Source organism: Lynx canadensis, chromosome B1 (genome assembly GCF_007474595.2).
Source record: "Lynx canadensis isolate LIC74 chromosome B1, mLynCan4.pri.v2, whole genome shotgun sequence".
In the NCBI taxonomy this organism is placed as follows: Eukaryota; Metazoa; Chordata; class Mammalia; order Carnivora; family Felidae; genus Lynx; species Lynx canadensis.
The window spans coordinates 172,621,699-172,641,781 of record NC_044306.2 but is presented as its reverse complement, the minus strand read 5'-3'; the positions used below and the strand labels follow the sequence as shown (position 1 = coordinate 172,641,781).

The 20,083-nt window shown below is 38.6% G+C and overlaps 1 protein-coding gene across 7 annotated transcripts in view; it reads left to right on the top strand.

Moving 5' to 3' along the window:
* The first annotated feature begins 1,426 nt into the window (after positions 1-1,426).
* N4BP2 (NEDD4 binding protein 2) overlaps positions 1,427-20,083 on the top strand; it is an 85,822-nt gene continuing 67,165 nt past the window's right edge. For all 7 annotated transcript variants that reach the window (XM_032593001.1, XM_030313987.1, XM_030313990.2 and 4 more), the window contains exons 1-2: positions 1,427-1,514; positions 9,712-9,808. The gene's annotated coding sequence lies outside the window, so the exon portion shown is untranslated. The remainder of the gene's footprint in view (positions 1,515-9,711; positions 9,809-20,083) is intronic.

Genomic DNA, 20,083 nt, shown 5'->3' with positions numbered 1-20,083 from the left:
TTGAACTGTTCCCAAATTTCCACTCAGTTTAAAGCAATTACTACAACATTGACAGTCTCTTCGATGCAAAGGAATACTTTGTCACTAGGCTATTTTGTTTCCCTACGAAAAATAATGAAGGTGGTATAAAAAGTAACTGCAAAGGGAGTCGAACAGAGGGAAAACACATGGATAAGCAAAACCACCACCAGAAAGCAAGGGTAAAAAAAATCGTGTACCTTAAAACATTGAACATTACACGTCAGAACACAGAAGAAACAAACCAAAGAAAGCAGAGTTTACGGGGGAAAATGGGGCAGGCGTAGGAGACGAGCAGTGATCGAAAAAGGAAAGAAAGCCTCTTGCTTTTTCTCGGCACCTGAAAACTGAAGCTCTAACTGGAGGGCAAAGGTCAGGGCCTGCAGCTCGGCATCGCAAACAAGCCCACGTTTTGATGCTTCCGCCAGCGCGTTCAGACAGACGTCGGGCAGAGCAGGTTGGGGGCCGGCAGTCTCCGTCCGGGCGGAGGCCGCCGTCGACCTCTTTGTCTCCCGGCTGCGAGGGGGCCGGTGGGCCCTAAAACCTTCGCGGGCAGCGCCGCGCGCGCATGGGTGGCGTTCACGCGCCCGTCGCCCTACACGCCCCGAGTCAACAGCCCAGTTAGGGAACGCCGAGGCGGTCTGGCTCGCCGCGCGGTCCCTCCCAACTTGCCGCTGGGACCCGCGCCTTGACTGGCCCGCCCCGGCTCTCGTTTCCTCCCCCGCCTCGACCAGCGAATACGACCTTGTGTTTCTGGTTTGCCTTTTAGGTTGGGAGAGTGAAGAGGGCGAGAAACAGCTGTGGTTTACCGCGCCCTTTTACTTCGGCAAAGGGGCCCCTTATTGATACGTTCACGGGCTCAAAACAGCTCCCGCCTTCCCGAAATCCCGCCACACTGTAAAGGGCTTGCTCCTCCTTGTGACCACTACGACCAGGGAAGGGGGGGGGAAACAGGATTTCGGGCGAGCTTTTTGGTAGTGGGGATGGCGGTGGAGAGACGGGTCCGATGCGGCAGAACCGGCCAGGCCGGGACTCACTCTCTAGGAGTGTGAGAGGCGGGAGCGCCCGCGAGCCGGGTCCCCGGAGCCGGCCCCGCGGGGCGGGCCGACGCGCCATGGCGGAGCTCGGGGACGAACCAGAGGTCGCGCCGGGGAGCTGGAGAGGGTGGGGGAGGCGGAGGGCGGCGAGCCACCTGAGCGACGTGGCAGCCATTCCCTACTCCCCGAGACCCCTCCTCCCCATTCGGCCGCCCACCCGCCCTCTCGCGGCTGGCTGCTGCGAGGCTGCTCTTCCCCGGCCGGACAGAGAGCGGCAGTGTCTCCCCGCCCGGCGCTCGCGGCGCGTCTCCCCCCCGCGGTCGCCGCTGCTCGCCAGCCCTGCGCCGCGCCGGAGAGCGCAGTGGCGGCGGCGGGAAAGGGCTGCGGACCCGCGGCGCCGCGTCGCGCACTCGACGACGCGGCCCCGGACTCGACGCCCTCCACCCGCTCCCGGAGCAGGTAAAGGCGGCGGGTGGTAGGCGGGGTGGCGAGTCCGGGAGGGAAGGGACCCAGGGACCCCGAGCCGAAGCGGAGGGCCTGAGGCAGCGGCGGGCGGCGTTGCCACCGAAACCTAAATCCCCGGACGTGGTGGGCCAGCGCGGGCCACTTCCAGCCCGGCCCGCGGGCCTGGCCGCCTGGACGGAGGGGAAGTGAGGCGTCGGCGAGAGGCGGGCCATGGCACGCCGCCCGAGGCCGGGCGAAGGCGGGGGCCGCGGCCCCTTCCTCGGCCTCTCACTCTCGGGCGGGCCTCCAGGCCCCAGACACACCCCTCTCGACCCCCCAGGCTTCGTCGGTTCCCGCCGGGACTTGACCTCTTGCCCCTTCGAGAGCCTTCGGCGTTTCCCAGGCGGAGCGTTCTTGGAACTTTGGGCCACCCTCTGGAGCACGTAGTCTTAGCAAAGCCGTTTATTTACTCACTCCTTCATATCCAAAGACAGCCTCTCGCTCCACGCGTTCCGATTTTGGATACTGTGCAGAGACATCCCCAGTCCCTGGTATTTGTGCCCCTTTGACCCTCGTCCGCACCCCCCTCCCCCACCGCAACTTTGATCCTCACTGGGACCCTTCTTAAACCCTGCTGTCAACCGGACCCTCTCCGAGATACCCATTTGGAAATCTGTCTTTGATAAAGGGAGTCATCTGACCGGGACAGTTTATATCGTAGGCTCTTTTGGTTAAAACAGTACTTACCCCCCTCCCCCCGGCTCCCCCGTCCCCGAGAGCTAGAGTAATAAAGTGTAGATGCCAGATGCCAGATCACGCTTGGTGTTGGCTTTAAAGAATCTTCCTTTCGGCAACAGTCTTTAGAACTAGGATCTGATATTTGTGGCAGGGACAGGTTTGTACACATTCTCGCCATGCAGTGGTTGTAATGTCTCCATAGCACAGTTCCGACTTGAAGGCAGGATTGGCTGGTTTTTCTACTCGATATCTTTAAGCCAATCAAGAAGCGCTGCTTGCCTGGAGACTGGTTAACTCAGAAAAGGTGGGGATTGGTTGAGCGCAGGGAAGAAAATCCTGGAGATCAACCTGGTCTCTCACCGAAAACAATGATTTGCAGCCGCCTCTTTTTTCTCACTTTTAAAAAAATGTCTTTTCATTCTAATATCAGTCTTTTGTTCCGTTTTTATTATTTCTATGGTTTTTCTCTCAAACACCCAGCTGTTTTGTAACTTGTTTTAACCATCATTCAGTTTTCAATGAAAGAACCCTTGCACGCTTTAAGAAATGTAAACGTCATGCGTTTTGTGTTTTGATAATCGCGTGGTTCAGTTTTCTAACATTGCTCATTTTTAAAGGTCAGAAATTAAATCAACAATTTTTTAGTTCCTAAGCTAGATAGAGCCTTTATTAATTTAAGCGACTGTGCCTGGATGGGGGGGGGGGGGCTGCGGTGCTGGAAATGGTGGGAAGAATAGGAAAGAAATGGCTGCTTTTGTACAAGGAGGCTACAGTTTAGTTCATGAAAAAGACTAATGAACAATTAAAAAAAAAAAAAAAAAACCCAGTTCAAAATCCCAGTGCAGAAACCCAGCATACAGTACTGAGGAATGTCAGTTTGTGTACCTGTTGACTTTAATAACTTTGAAGGGAAGAGTAAAGAGGACCACGTATTGGACTGCATACAAAAAGTACGCTTAAGTTATTACAAGAGTATTTTTTTCTTTATTGAAGGAGGCATAGTATCGTGTACACAGTAGAGAGTAAATAAATATCAGCGTAGGTGCATATTTTTTAACAGTATCTGAGGATTTTCCTTCTTTTAAAATCTCCTTTTCCATAAGAGACTCTTAAAAACTGAGAACAAACAGGGTTGATGGGGGGTGGGAGGGGGGGGTGGGTTAGGGGTATTGAGGAGGGCACCTTTTGGGATGAGCACTGGGTGTTGTATGGAAACCAATTTGACAATAAATTTCATATATTGAAAAAAAATAATTACTGATAAAAAAAATCTCCTTTTCTGTCTTCATGATTATCCATGGTTTTGCATGTCTTTTAATATGCAAAGCAGTAACCATGTATTAGTCAATGTGAATTTTAGAAAACGGCTGTCATCTTTGCCTTCCTTCCCTTCAGCTTTTTATATGCAGACTCATGGTGTAAGTCTTGTGAAGAATAAGGCAGGCCAAATATTGAATCTTAACAGATCTCTATTAAATGCCTTTAGAAGCAGTTTTATTAAGAATTAAAGAAGAGATTGAACATTTTAATGTTTGTTTATTTTTGAGAGACAGAGCACGAGTGGGGAAGGGGCAGAGACAGAGAGGGAGACATAGAATCTGAAACAGGCTCCAGGCTCTGAGCTGCCAGCACAGAGACCGACTCGGGGGTCGAACTCATGAACCAAACCATGAGATCATGACCTGAGCTGCAGTCGGACGCTCAACTGACTGAGCCACCCAGGTGCCCCAAGAGAGTGAGCATTAAAAAAAAATATTTACCATGCCTACCATTGAATTAGCCGAAAGTCATTATCAGCCTCATCGCCTTCATCCTCATAGTAATAAAAATGGCTACCACATATCTAAGAGTGTATATGTATATGCCCGGCACTGTTTTAAGCACTTTACGTATGCTACTGTTTAATTCTCACAGTTGTATGAGATTTGCACTGTTATTCATACTGTTTCACAAATGAGTAAACAGAAAACATGAGAAATGTGAAGAATGTTGTCCAACATTACCCAACTGGTATTTGGTAGAGCCAGGATTCAGGCAAACCTGAATCTTTGTGACCTGAAACTTTACTCTTAACATATTCTTTTTGTGGCCCTCTGAAACAAAACCTTTGATATCAAGTAAATCATGACATTTCCAAATATCTACCATTCATCCCATCAGTTATAAGATGGGATGTTTTATGTACCTCTATGAAATTAAAACAAAAAACAGCTCCAGGTAGCAGTGATGTATCATTGATTTTAGGATGTATCCTTACGTAGAAATGTAAAAGTATGTCTTAAAATTGTTGAAACAAGATATATTGGTTTGTCACATAAACATTTTTCCCTTTACATTGTAGTGAGTAGTTCACTTTGCTTTTAAAATATAGACAGATGATAACATTACTCTGAATTTTGGTTTTAACTACCCTCCTACCCACTGTACTATAATTTTAAAATATGTCTAGATTGGGCAGGCTGTTGGAAGATCTAAGCCTTGTCCTCCAGAAATTATTTCATTAGTACATCTGGATTCAGGTTAATGAATTTCTGCTATCCAAATTCACATAATTTCAAGAATTAAAAAAACAAACAAACACCACCAACATTTCATTAATTTCCGTGGGGGAAGAAAGTGGCTAGGCCAGCTAGGTTTTTATGACCATCAGTGGAATTACTGGCTGGAAGAACCCATATGTTGCACTTGGCTGAGCCCTGGTTCTGGGTGTACCCGTTTCACTAAACCTCATTAGACTGATGATGGACACTTTTTCTAAACATGGATTGTTCATGTCCTTTGATTACCTAATAGGTCTATTTCTCTTAAAATTTTGAGAATGGTCCAAGTATATGGTTTTTAGTGTTTTTTCTTTTTTTTAATTTACATCCAAATTAGCATATAGTGCAACAATGATTGCAGTAGATTCCTTAATGCCCCTTACCCATTTAGCTCATCCCCCCTCCCACAATCCTTCCAGTAACCCTCTGTTTTCTGTCCATATTTATGAGTCTCTTCTGTTTTGTCCCCCTCCCTGTTTTTATATTATTTTTGCTTCCCTTCCCTTATGTTCATCTGTCTCTTAAAGGTCTCATATGATGAAGTCATATGATATTTGTCTTTCTCCAACTGACTAATTTTGCTTAGCATAATACCCTCTAGTTCCATCCACGCAGTTACAAATGGCAAGATTTCATTCTTTTTGATTGCTGAGTAATACTCCATTGTATATACATACCACATCTTCTTTATAGTGTTTTTTCTTAAAAATCTTTTTCTTGCTGTTTTTGGTTACTTTTATTTGTCTGAGGTTTAAAATGTTCATCCATGAATCCGTTGTTCTTTTCCTTTGTCATTGCTTCATATTTCCAAATTAAGAAATTTCATTGTTCTACGGATGTGATAATCAGTTTTTTCTAATATTTATTTTTTTAAGTTTATTTTATTAAATAATCTCTGTGCCCAATGTGGGGCTCAAAATCATGACCTCGAGATGAAGAGTGAGAGATCTGACTGAGCCAGCCAGGTGCCCATCTAATATTTCTAAAATTAACTTTGTAATCAGAATTTAGGATAAATTCTAAGCATAAATTCATAATTCTAAGGTGATACCACCTTGATTGTTTCAGGAATTACTATTAAATCTTTTTATCACTATTAAAAACTTTAATCTTGTTTTGGAAAGCCTATCTTGTCTTCCCTTCCCCCTCTCCCCCCCCCCCCCCGCCTTTTTTTTAATGGTGGTCATCCTGTCAGGTGTGAGGTGATATCTCATGGTTTTGATTAACATTTCCTTGATGATTAGTGATGTTGAACATCTTTGCATATGCTTGTAGGCCATTTGTATATCAGTCATCAGTGGAGAAATATCTATTCAAGTCCTTTCCCCATTTTAAAATTTGAGATTTTTTTTGTTTGTTATTGACTTGCAGGAATTACTTGTACATTTTGGATATTAATACCTTATCAAATACATGGTTTGCAAATACTTTCTCCTGTTTTGTAGATTTGCCTTTTCACTCTGTGGATTGTTTCCTTTGCTGTGCAGAAGTTTTCAAGTTTGATGTAGTCCCATTTGTGTATTTTTGCTTTTGTCTCCTGTGCTTTTGGTGCCATATCCAAGAAGTCATTGCCAGTCTAAGGTCATGAAGTTTCTCCTGTGTTTTTCCTAAGAGTTTTATGGTTTCATTTTTAGGTCTTCAACTCCTTTTGAATTAATTTTTGTATATGGTGTCAGGTAAGGGTCCAAGTTCATTCTTTTGCTTGTGGATATCCAGTTTTCCAAGTACCATTTGTTGAAAAGACTATCCCCTCTCCATTGTGTAGCCTTGGCATCCTTGTCAAAGATAACTTGACCATATATGTGAGGATTTATTTCTGGGCTCTATATTCTGTTGCAACTGTTCTTAGGTTTCTCTCTCTCTCTCTCTCTTTTTTAAAATATTTATTTATGTAGAGAGAGAGTGCGAGCAGTAGAGGGACACACAGAATCTGAAACAGGCTTCAGGCTCTGAGCTGTCAGCACAGAGCCCGACACAGGGCTCGAACCCACAAGCCATGAGATCATGACTTGAGCTGAAGTCCAATGCTCAACCTACTGAGCCACCCAGGTGCCCCTGTTCTTAGGTCTTTTTATGCTGGTACCATACTGTTTTGATTACTGTAGCTTTGTTAATATGTTTTGAAATCAGGAAGTGTGAAGCCTCTAGATTTGTTTTAATTTCTCAGGGTTGTTTGGCTATTCAGAGTCCTTTTCTTCACTGAAAAAAATACATATATACAGTAAAACTTTGGTTCATGAGCATAATTCGTTCCAGAAACATGCTTGTAATCCAAAGCACTTGTATATCAAAGTGGATTTCCCCATAAGAAATAATGAGAAGTCAGATAATTCATTCCACAATCCCCAAATGTTCATATAAAAATGATTACAATACTGTAACATAGTACAAAATAATAAAGAAAATATATAAAGAAAAAGAAACACCTAAGGTAAAAGCACTTACCTTTAAAAACCTTTGTGGCTGGTATGAGGGAGACAAGAGTGAGGAAGGTTATTGTGTAGGACGACTTTCACTATCACTAATGGAATCACTGCAATCTATTGGCCCATTGGAATCTTTCTCTTTTTGTGCAACTTTAACAAGGAACCTATCCAGTGACACTTGGTTTTTGCCTCCTTTTGAGGATTTTGTGGAAATGTGACATTGCATTGTCATTAAACACATTCGTTGCTTGCACTTCTACATCCTTTTCTGATGGTGCTTTCCTACAAAATTTTGTACCATTTCTCACATTTACTCATCTCCCTAATCTCATTTGAAGTGAGATTTCATCTTTTTCTCTTCTATAGATGAGATGCTGATGCAGACTTCTTACAAATCTTGCCGTTTTGGCTGCTTGGACACCTTGTTCGTTCTTGATGATTTCCTTCTTAGCTTCCACCATAATCATCTCTTTCTTACTGCCTTTCTTTTCAACCTTTTTCTGCATGGGGGCCATTGTATATGCTCACAGAATTGTTGACTACAGTATTAATAAACTCTTGTCATATATTGTATTTAATATAACTGGCAATAAGGCAGCAGAGAAAAGGGTCTGTATCTGCAGGTACCCTGACCTAGAATGAAGCAAAGCATTTCTAAGCTTACTCTCAGCATGGAAAAGCAAAGGACTGTCCATAGGCGCTTTGAAGTGACAAAAGATACACTAGTGCCTATTGTGGGCGCCTTGCAATGTTCTGAAAAATCATTGATTTCTGCCAAACACCATGGCCTGAGACCGAGCATCTGAGCTCAGGCTCGCCCACAATCCTGCAGAGAGAGAGAGAGAGAGAGAAAGAGAGAGAAGAAGAGAGAGAAGAGTAACCATCAGCATCATGTGTTACTTGCACTGCAAGACATCGTATTGCAAGACATCACTCGTTTATCAAGTTAAAATTTGTTAGAAGTGTTTGCTCATCTTGCAGAATACTTGCAGAGCAAGTTACTTGCAATCCAAGGTTTTACTGTATATGTATGTATGTGTGTGTATATATACATGTGTGTGTGTATACATATACATACATTTATATATATGATGATGATGATTATTTTTTGTTAGAGTAGGCTCCACTCTCAATACGGGGCTTGAATTGATGACCCTGAGATCAAGAGTCATCATCCACTGACTGAGCCAGCCAGGAGCCCCTCCTTTTCTTAAGTTTTATCCATTAGAATTTCTTCTTTCATTTTCTTCCTTTCCTTATAGCATGATTGGATTTTTCTTCTCAGAGTACATATGGATAGATAAACAGATATAATAATATTTTTTGAGTATTATACATTTATGTTATATATGTGTATATTTTGGACTTTCCTAAATTTCATTTAAGGATTTAGCTTGTAATTTGCTCTTTTAAATTATGAGAAGACATTATCTTTAGCATATATCTTCCAGAAAAAGGATATTCTCCACTATAACTATAAAACCATTATTTCTAGCAAGATAACAATAATTCCCTAACATACTCATACCATATATTTCTTCAGTTCCCCAAACATTTTTTGTTTTTTTTTCTTAATACCAAATTCACATTAAGAGCTACCCATTGCATTTAGTTATCTCTTTGAGTCTTTTTTATTGTAGCACTGCCTTTCTTACCTGTCTACACCACCCTCCCTCTCTTACCCCGTGATACAGACTTGGTAGGTCTGTTGAGAATGTCTATGTTTTTTGTATTGCTGATCATTTATTTACTCATGGTGTAGTATAACCTCTTTATACCCTGTATTTTGTATAAACTGGGTGTTAAATCTAAACGTGTTTCAGATTCAGGTTAAAGATTTTTGGAAGAATATTTAGTAATGCTTTGTACTCCTATTGTTTCATATTAAGAGGCACATAACATTTAGTTGTCCTATCATTTTGATTCTGTGTTTGATCACCAGGCTAAGGTGGTGACAACCAGATCATTTTATTGTAAAGTTATCTTTTCTTTTTTGCATCTAGTAAATCATCTGTACCTGCTACTTTGACACCAGGTAAATCACTATCAACCTTTCACCTAATGATTTTAGCCTTCATTGATGATTATTGATTCCCGTTCAGTTATTCATTATAAATATTAAAATTATATTGTTCCTTGTACATTGCTGTTGCATTGTCCTCTTTTATGAAGACTTTTCCCTTATCAGTTAGGGCTATTTGTTACCTTGAAAAAAATGTTCTTTTTGAAAAATAAGTGCTTAGTTTGTTCCTTTAATATAACCATTTCCAAGTGTAGTAGTTACCTCCAGTGGTGGCAAATGAGTTTGGTCTTTTTTCTTTTTCTTCCTTTTTTTTTTTTTTTTTTTTTTTTTTTTACTTTTATGGCTTTCTGTGTGGAATCTCATATATTTGTATTATAAATATTATATATGTTTTGAACTTTGATATCATTTAGGATTGTAGTTTGATATAAATTTGTCTTTATTATATATGTAAAATATGTAACTTACTATTTTTTTATTTATAGTAAGAAGACATGTTAGGTAACAGGAAGAGCTGTAGAGTTTGCAGATATCAACTGTGGCCTTAAAAAGCATGTTGGTAGCATCAAAGCCAGGCAGATGGTAAGTATAACCAAAGTCATAGAGTATGAATATTTTACACATAGGTTCTCAAGCCTTTTTATTTGCGTGATTAAAAAAAAATCTCTCAGAAGGAAAATGTAGTTACAAATTTTGTTACTAGAATTTCTCGAAGAGTTTGTGGTTGCATAAAACAACTGTATTGTAGTCCTGGTTTTCCCCTTTAATGTGTGTTTTCATTTCTCTGCTTCTAAACTGCTTCTTCATATTTCATATATTGTTAGCCATCTGCATATATTATCTGTGCACCCATTTTCTATATGGGACTATGGCTAACTGCCAGATTGAAGTATATATCATAATCTGTAATCAAGGAACATGGCTGATGGGAAAACAAACACATACAGATGAAAATATGTTGGTAAAACCAACAATGTGAGACTCTAAAATAACCAAGCAAGACTAGGACTGGCAGTATGTAATGAAGGATTATAGAAAGTATTGAAGAAGTCTGTAGAAACACACCTTCCTGGATTCTTTAGCTAAAAGTGTATATTGTTCAGCAACTGGCTTTTTTCTTTAAGAATATGTCTAAGAGATCTTTCTGGTTTTTGCACACATATGGTTTCTTCGTTCTACCTTAAATTTTATAACAATTGCCTAGTATTCTAAAAGGTGATTTTTATCATAATTTATTTAGCCATACTCTTATCCATTGATATTTAGAATGTCTTCAGTGATCAAGTATAATAGTTCTTAGGGCATAGATGGATACATTTTAAGATTATTAGTTACGTTTTTTGTAAATGCTGTCTTTTTCAGTGATACACTCTTTGGTACTTTGATGAGATTAGTACTTATCTTACCCTTATCGCAGTAGCACACTTAAAATCATTTTGTAGGAAACTTAATCTCCAGTTAAGATGGATTGATTGGTTTTGGTAGCATTTGTTTATGAGAGAGATGTTTCTTTATTTTCTCATTTTAGAGAAAGCAAGAGCATGAGTGAGGGGGGTGGGTGGGAAGAAGGGGCAGAGGGAGAGAGAGAGTCTTAAGCAGATCCCACTCCTAGTGCAAGCCCGATTGATACAGGACTGGATGCGACAAGCCTGGGATCATGGCCTGGGCCAAAATCAAGAGTTGAGTTGGATGCTGAACCCACTGAGCCACCCAGGCACCCTGAGAGAGATGTTTCTTGATCTTTTTTGCTATGCTGCCATATATATTCCTTATAGAGAGGTGCTTTGAGTCCTATGACTGCCATATATATTCCTTATAGAGAGATGCTTTTTTTTTAAACATTACCATTTTTTAAAAATTTTATTTATTTATTTTGAAATATACAGAGAGAGGTGCGCGTGTGAGTGCACGCAAGCAGGGGAGGGACAGAGAGAGAGGGAGAGAAAGAATCCCAAGCAGGCTCTGCTCTGATAGTGCAGAGTTCAACATGGGGCTCCAACTCACAAACTGAACTCATGAACCCTGAGATCATGACCTGAGCCCGAACCAAGGACGCTTAACCTACTGAGCCACCCAGGCACCCCTAGAGAGATGCTTTTGTTTTTTCTTCCTTTTTTGATGGTTTTAAGGAGCTAAGGTGTTATTAATACATTTGATTCTTAGTATCAGTTTTCTTAGGCCTGTTCTTTGTAGATGATATTGCATATTAAATAGAATATGTTTCTTGATTGTCATAGAAACTTACTATTTTCTGTTTATTTTTCTGTAAAGGTAAATTGTCTAAAATTAGTTGTCCTTATATAAATTTATTATTTATTTATAAAATGACATGGGAGTTTTTTTAGTGTCAGTATTGTGTTGATGATGTAGTTTTCAATAGGAAGGGGGTTTTTTTTGAAGTGGTATTTACTGGTATATTCACTTTAATGACAGTACTGACCGTTGCCATACCATTGTTAAAGTTCATGTTCACTCTAAATGTTAACCTAGAATTTTTTTTTTTAAATGTTTAAAAGAACATATACATCCTTATCTGTTAAAAAAACAAACAAACAACAAACTCGAGTTGATAAGACTTCTGCTTACCATGCTGGAATATTTTTGATGATAATCAGTGAGCAAGTATGTATTGGTTGGTTAGATTCTCTATCAGGTTAAAATTAAATAATAGAGGAAGAAGAGCTTGGAAAATGTGTATATGAAATCTATATATTCATGGTCTCATTGTTAACAAAAATTTATATTATTTGTTTTTATTTTATTTTATTTTATTTTATTTTATTTTATTTATTTTTTTTTATATATGAAATTTATTGTCAAATTGGTTTCCATACAACACCCAGTGCTCATCCCAAAAGGTGCCCTCCTCAATACCCATCACCCACCCTCCCCCCCCCCCCCCCCCATCAACCCTCAGTTTGTTCTCAGTTTTTAACAGTCTCTTATGCTTTGGCTCTCTCCCACTCTAACCTCTTTTTTTTTTTTTTCCTTCCCCTCCCCCATGGGTTTCTGTTAAGTTTCTCAGGATCCACATAAGAGTGAAACCATATGGTATCTGTCTTTCTCTGTATGGCTTATTATATTATTTGTTTTTATGTTCTTCATTTGAGCCACTTCTTTCACATTTCTCCATTATATATCAAATGTTACCCATTCTTATATAGCATATCCTTTTAGAATACACTCTCTGTTTAGGTCAGGTATGTATGTGAAGAAGCTACATAACCTTGTTTAAACTAGTTTATTAATAAGTCTCTCTTTATGGAAAAAGGAAGATGCATAAGATCAGTTGATAAAAATGTTGAACATTACTCAAGTGAATAAATGGGATTGAAATAATATGGATATATAACGTAAAACTAGTATTTGGGTGGTAGTGTATGTTTTTATGTATACGATGTTCTTTACTGTATTAAATGTTAGACACTTAAACTGCCTACATGTTTAGATCTTTTTCCATATAAGTAGATACAATGAAAAAAGAGGTGGAAGGGATACATGGTTTAATAGGTAGAGGAACAAGTATAGAGGGAAGTCTAAGATTTAGCTTTGCTAATAGTAATTGTTGTTTTTTCCCTGATTGTTAAAATACGTATATATTACAGATCATTTGGAAAATGCAAATGTAGTATGTAAAAAGAGTAACATGTTAAAAATAAAATTACTTGTAATCTCAAATTATCCAGAGATTTCTAGTCTAATATTACAGTCTGATCTAGTCCCATTAAATTATATTAAGTTTTGTGTCTTGCCTTCTTTTCTAACATTGTCTTACAAAAAACCCTCGGGTGCCTGAGTGGCTTGGTGGGTTAAGCGTCAGATTTTGGCTCAGGTCATGATCTCATGGTTCCTGGGTTCCAGCCCTGTGTCAGGCTCTGTGCTGACAGCTCAGAGCCTGGAGCCTGCTTCGGATTCTGTGTCTCCCTCTCTCTCTGCGCCACCCCTGCTTGCGCTCTGTCTCTGTCTCTCAGAAATGAATAAAAGTTAAAAAAAAAACAACAACTCTCAATGAAATATTATCCAAAATATAGTTTTTAATGACTGTATAGATTCCATTTTAGGAATCGAAAGGGATATTGTGCTTGATACTTTTGTAGTCCTTAGTTTTCTTATTTGCAAAATAGGCATAATAATAGTTACTAGTTTAAGAGTTAAGTAAATTCATGATTTAACATTCTAGCTGGCATGTGTTAACTATTTAATAAATTATACTTACTATTACCAGAAATTATTTTATCTTTCTTTTCTCATTATTTAGTTGTTTTTTAGTTTTTCTTTGTAAAAAATTACTGTATTTTGAACATTTCTATATAAATATCTCTGTAAATCTGATTTTTTTAATGATGAATTCCTAAAAGTGGAATTACTATATCAAAGAATATAAATACAGTTGACCCTTGAACATCACAGGTTTAAACTGCCTGGATCCATTCATGTGCAGATTTTTTACTGTTCTGTAAATGTATTTTCTCCTCTTTATATTTTTCTTAATAACATTTTCTTTTCTATAGCTTACTTTATTGTAACAAAACAGTATATAATACAAAGTTTGTGTTAATTGACTATATGTTCTCAGTAAGGCTTCCAGTCAACAGTAGGCTATTAGTAGTTAAGTCAAAAGCTATATGGGGATTTTTGACTGTGTGGGTGGTCGGCACTCCTAACCACTCCCAACATTGTTGGGATCAGCTGTAATTTAAGATTTCTTGACACATAGTGCCAGTTTGCTTTCTATAAAGGTTATACTAGTTTATTCTTATCACAATATATGAAAATTCCTATTTCACTATAACTTTGCTAACAATGGCTATTATTATTTAAAAAATATTTTTTATCTATTAGGCAACATAATAATGCTCTCTTTTTTTAACATTAATTTATTTTTGAGAGAGAGAGCATGAGTATGAGTGGGGGAGGGGCAGAGAGAGAGAGGGAGACATAGAATCTGAAGCAGGCTCCAGGCTCTGAACTGTCTGCGCAGAACCTGATGTGGGACTTGAACCCGCAAACCATGAGATCATGACCTAAGCTGAAGTTGGACGCTTAACCGACTGAACTACCAGGCACCCCAATAATATTCTCTTTTAATTCCATTTTATTAATAGGGTTAAACTTTTTTTTGTTGTTGTTTAAGTAGGCTTCACGCTCAGCCCAATGTAGGGCTTGAACTCATGACCCTCAGATCAAAACCTGAGCTGAGATCAAGAGTCGGACGCTTAACTGACTGAACCACCCAGGTGCCTCAGTGCAGTTAAACTTATAAATTTTATTGAGTATTGTATTACTATTTCTTTTTAGAATCTTGTACTTATTGCTTTTCTGTTCTTCTTGTTTCTTTTTCCTTACCTTAATCCTTCACTTATCTAGCAGAAGTTTATTGAGTGCTTACTATGTGCTAGACATTGTTTTGGTATTGATATGTAGTTTGGGTACTTATTTAGTTTAGTGATAGCAATGCAAAAGTAAACAGAATTGGCAAAAACATTTGCCTTCAAAGAGTTCACTTTCTAGTGTTAGGGTATACAGACGTTAAACAAAATGAACATCTAAATTATAGAGTGATAATGAAAGGGAGATGGAGAGAACGTGTGTGTGCACAGTTTTATGTAGGGTGGTTAGGTCACTGCAAAAGTGCCTTAAGTAAAGTCTTGTAAGAAATGAGTCAGGAGGGGCGCCTGGGTGGCTCAGTCAGTTGAGCTGCCGACTTTGGCTCAGGTCATGATCTCTCTGTACGTGGGTTCTAGCCCTGCATCGGGCTTTGTGCTGACAGCTCAGGGCCTGGACCTACTTTGGATTCTGTGTCTTCATCTCTCTCTCTGCCCCTTCCCTGCTCAAACTCTGTTTCTCTCTGTCTCAAAAATAAATAAACGTTAACAAAAAAAAATTTTTAAAGAAATGAGTCATAGCTAGGGAAAGTGCATTTCAGGCTACAAATTAAGTATAAGGGCAGTGAAGCAGGAGAATACTGGGTGAATTTAAGAAAGAGCAAGAGGGAGAGTAGCAAGAAATGATTGGAAAGAGTTATTAGGGAACCAGACTGTTTAGTATCTTAAATAAGCTATTTTAAGAACTTGAGCTTTTACTCCATATGAAATGCAGAGATTTTGGAGGTTTTAAAGTAAACCTTTGACTTAGGATCTACTGATTCAACATAGTCCCTGTCAATATACCATCTGGTTTCTTTGCAGAAATTGATAAACTAATTCTGAATTTCACATGGAAAGGCAAGGGGCCCAGAATCGTCAAAAGTCTTGGAAAAGAAGAGCAAAATTTGGAGACTTACTTTTCCTGATATTAAAACTTACTACAAATCAACATGATATGATACTGGCATAAGAGTAGACATAAAGATCAGTGAAATAGAATTGAGAGTCCAGCAATAAACCCTTACACTTATAGCCAATTGATTTTTGACAAGGGTGCCAAGACCATTCAGTGGAGAAAGAATAGTCTTTTTTTTTAATTAAAAAAATTTTTCTTTAATGTTTATTTATTTTTGAGAGAGAGAGAGAGAGAGAGAGAGAGAGAGAGAGAGATAGAGATAGAGGATAAACAGGGGAGGGGCAGAGGGAGAGAGGAAGACACAGAATCTGAAGTAGGCTCCAGGCTCTGAGCTGGTAGCTCAGAGCCTGATGCGGGGCTTGGACTCACAAACCTGAACTGAAGTTGGATACTTAACCGACTGAGCCACCCAGGCACCCTAGAAAGAACAGTCTTTTTCAACAAATGGTACTGGGACAATTGGATATCTACATGGAAAAGAATTAACTTGGACCCCTGTCTCACACCATATACAACAATTAAATCAAAATGGATTAAAGACCTAAATGTAAAAGCTAAAACTGTAAATCTTTTTGAGGAAAACATTGGCATAAATCTTTGTGACCTTGGCTTTAGCAGTGGTTTCTTAGGACACCAAAAGTTTAAGTGACAAAAAACCACACCTAATGATGGTCAACAACATTAGTCATTAGGGAAATGCAGTCAAAACTATAATGAGATACTGTTAGGATGGCCATAATCAAAAAGATGGAGAATAATAGGTATTGATGAAGATACAGAGAAATGGGGACCTTATACATTGCTGGTGGAAATTGAAAATGGTGCAGTCACTTTGGATAATAGTCTTACAGTTACTCAAATGTTAAACAAAGAGTTGTCATATGACATGAATATATTTTGAATTTAGAACTGGCAAGATTTGCTGAGTGATCACATGAAGTATGAAGGAAAGAGGAGGCAAAAATGAGTTTTTTGGCCTCAGCAACTGGAAATTGCCATTGGCTGAGATTGAGAAGATTGTAGTTAGGACAGGTCTGCAGTGGAAGATCCAAGCCATGAGACTAGGTGAGACTAGGTGAGGTCACCAAAGAAGTAGGTAATTCAGGGAAAAGAAGAGAAAAGAAGAGAACCTAGGGGTAAGTCCTGGAACACTTCATTTTTTCCAAGTTGAGTGGTGGGAAAATTCTAATGGTGGCCCTGTTCTTAAAAGAAGATAATGTCCTTAGCGTGTTCTGTGGAGGAGGGATATATCAGCTCTGTAAATGCTGCTGATAGGTCTAGACCATTAGCTTTAATTTTTATTTTCTTTTTTTAATTTTAATTTTTTTTTTAATTTTTTTTTTAACGTTTATTTATTTTTGAGACAGAGAGAGACAGAGCATGAACGGGGGAGGGTCAGAGAGAGGGAGACACAGAATCTGAAACAGGCTCCAGGCTCTGAGCTGTCAGCACAGAGCCCGACGCGGGGCTCGAACTCACGGACCGCGAGATCATGACCTGAGCCGAAGTCGGCTGCCCAACCGACTGAGCCACCCAGGCGCCCCTTAATTTTTTTTTAAAGTTTATTTATTTACTTGAGAAAGAGACAGCACGAGTAGGGGAGGGGCAGAGACAGAGAGAGAGAATCCTGAGCAGGCTCCATGCTGCCAGTGCAGAGCCCAGCATGGGGCTCGAACTGGAGAAACTGTTGAGATAATGACCTGAGCCGTAACCAAGAATCAGAGGCTTAACCATCTGAGCCACCCAGCCACCCCAGATTTAATTTTTATTTTCTAATTGCTTGTGTAGATAAATACAGTCCAGCAATCTTGTTAAATTATCTGGGTATCCCAAAAGATAGTTTGTACACTCAGTTGTATTGTTTGTGAATAATGATAGTTCTATTTCTTTTTTTTCTAATCCTTACAACTTTTATTTCCTTTTTAAGTCTTAATGCACTGGCTATGACCTCTGGCACAGTGTGGCACTATAGAGTAAAAATGATGATAGCAACCATCTTGTCTTATTTTTGATTGCAGAAGGTAAACTTTCAGCATTTCATAATTATGAGTTGTGGGTTTTTTTTGTAAATGCGTGCAATTTCTAATTTGTGTAGAGTTTTTATCATGAGTGGATGTTGACTTTTTTCAAATATTTTTTCCGCATACGTTGAGTTGATTAGATGACTTTTCTTTATTTTGGTAATGTCAGGAATTGCATTGATTAATTTTAAAGTATTAAAACAAGTTTTGTAATCTAAAAATAAATTCAGGTTAGTTGTGATACATTACTTTTATAATGTAATTTTTATATTTTGTATGGTATCACTCATAATTTATGTATTACTTACTTAAATACTTTGCTTAGGAATTTTGCATGTAATTTCTTTTTCTTTATTAAAAACACTTTTTTTTTTAATGTTTGTTTTATTTTTTGAGAGAGGGAGAGAGCACAACAGAGGAGGGGCAGAGAGAGAGGGAGACTGAAGCAGGCTCCAGGCTCTCTGAGCTGTCATAGGGCTGATAGGGCTCGAACATACAGACTGACATAGGGCTCAAACTCATGAACCGTGAGATCATGACCTGAGCTGAAATCAGACGCTTAACTGACTGAGCCACCCAGGTGCCCCTGCATCTATTTGCATGAGTGAAATAGGCCTGTAATTTTTTTCATGTAATATCCTTGTAAAGTTTTGGTATCTGGATTATGTTGACCGCATAAAATGCGTTGGGAAGTTTTTTTCCTAGTCTCTAGAAGAGTTTAAGATTGGTATTAGAGATGATTTAGTGGAATTTACTTATGAAGCCACCTAGACCTAGGGTTTTCTTTGTGGGAAGGTTTTAAGTCATTCCATTTCTTTAATAGATACAGGACTGTCAGATCTTGTTATATCAGATATAGTATGATGTGTATTTAAAAAAATATGTGCATTTCACTTGAAGTTTAAAATGTATTGGCATAAAATTATTTATGGTATCTTGTTATCTCTCTTTTTAAAATATGTCTGTGGACTAGATAATGATGTCCCTTTTTTCATTTTTGATACTGGTTATTTGTGCCTTCTCTTTTTTGATCATGCCAGGGATTTGTCATTATTTATGTATTATTTTTTTTAATTTATTTTGAGATAGAGAGTTCCAGGTGGGGAGGGGGAGAGAAAGAAAGAGAGAATCCCGAGCAGGCTCTGCACTGTCAGCGCAGAGTCCAGAGCTCCACGTGGGGCTCAAACTCAGGAACCATGAGATCATGACCTGAGCAGAACTCAGATGCTTAACCGACAGAGCCACCCAGGCATTCCAGGGATGTGTCATTCTTAACAGTGTTTTTTTAAAAAAATTGTTTAAATTTGAAAGAACCGTCTTTTGACATTTTTGATCCCCTTTACTGCGTATTTGTTTTCTATTTTGTATTTGCTATTTGTTACTTCCTTTCTAGTTTCTTTGGGTTTGATTCACTATTTTTTCCCCCAACTGCTTATTAAATGCTTAGATGGTTGGTTTTTCAGCCCTTCTTTTTTTTTTTCTAACATATACACTTATATGCATCTTTTACTGTGCATGATTTTAATTGTATCTCACGAAGCTTGGATATATATTTTTATTTGGTTAAAATATTTTCTAAATAATATTAATTTTAGTTATTAGTTATTTTAAATTAATGTTAACATTTCACTAATTAGCATAGTGAAATTCTTTGACTCAACTGTAGAAGTGTAGTTCTTAATTTTGAAACAATTGTGTTTTCTAGTTATATTTTAGTTACTCATTTCTAGTATAATTGCTTATGTATTTGAAAATAAAGTATATTTTGTGGTTATTGGGTCCATTGTTGTATAGATATTAAGTTAAGTTATATAGTGCATGGCTCAAATCTTCTATGTCCTTATTGTTCCTTTTTTTTTCTTTTTGTTGGGGGTGCTCCTTTTTCTAATAGCTACAGAGGGAGCGGTTTTACAAGCTGAATGCAAACTTAGAATCACTACATCTTCCTGCTGAATTGGACTTTTTATCATTGACTTTTATTATTGACATGTATGTCATTGGTGATTTAGATAAGAGCAATTTTATTTTATTTTTTTGGAAAACAAGTTAATATTTGACATAAAAAGCACAACATAAATCAAAATCAGGTGGAAAATCAGAACCTTACTGGGCTTCCTTTTCACTTACTTTAGTAAGTTAGAATGGCTTGTAGTTGAAATGAATATGGGAGAATGTACCAGAACCTTTTGGTTGCTTAGATTTCTAAAACTCTTTTTTTCCCTTTTTAAAATTTTTGTATTTTTTTCCAAGTATAATTAACATGTGATGTTATATTAGTTTCAGGTATATAATATAATGATTTAACAATTCTGTGTATTTCTCAGTGCTCATTAAGATAAGTATACCCTTAATCCTCTTTATTTCACCCGTCTCCCTACTCACCTTCCGTCTGGCAACCACCAGTTTGTTCTGTGTATTTAAGAGTCTGGCTGTTTTTTGGTCTTTTTTTTCTTTCTTCATTCGTTTTGTTTGTTCCACATATGTGTGAAATAATATGATATTTGTCTTTCTCTGATTGGCTTGTTTTACTTAGCATTATACCTTCTAGGCTCAT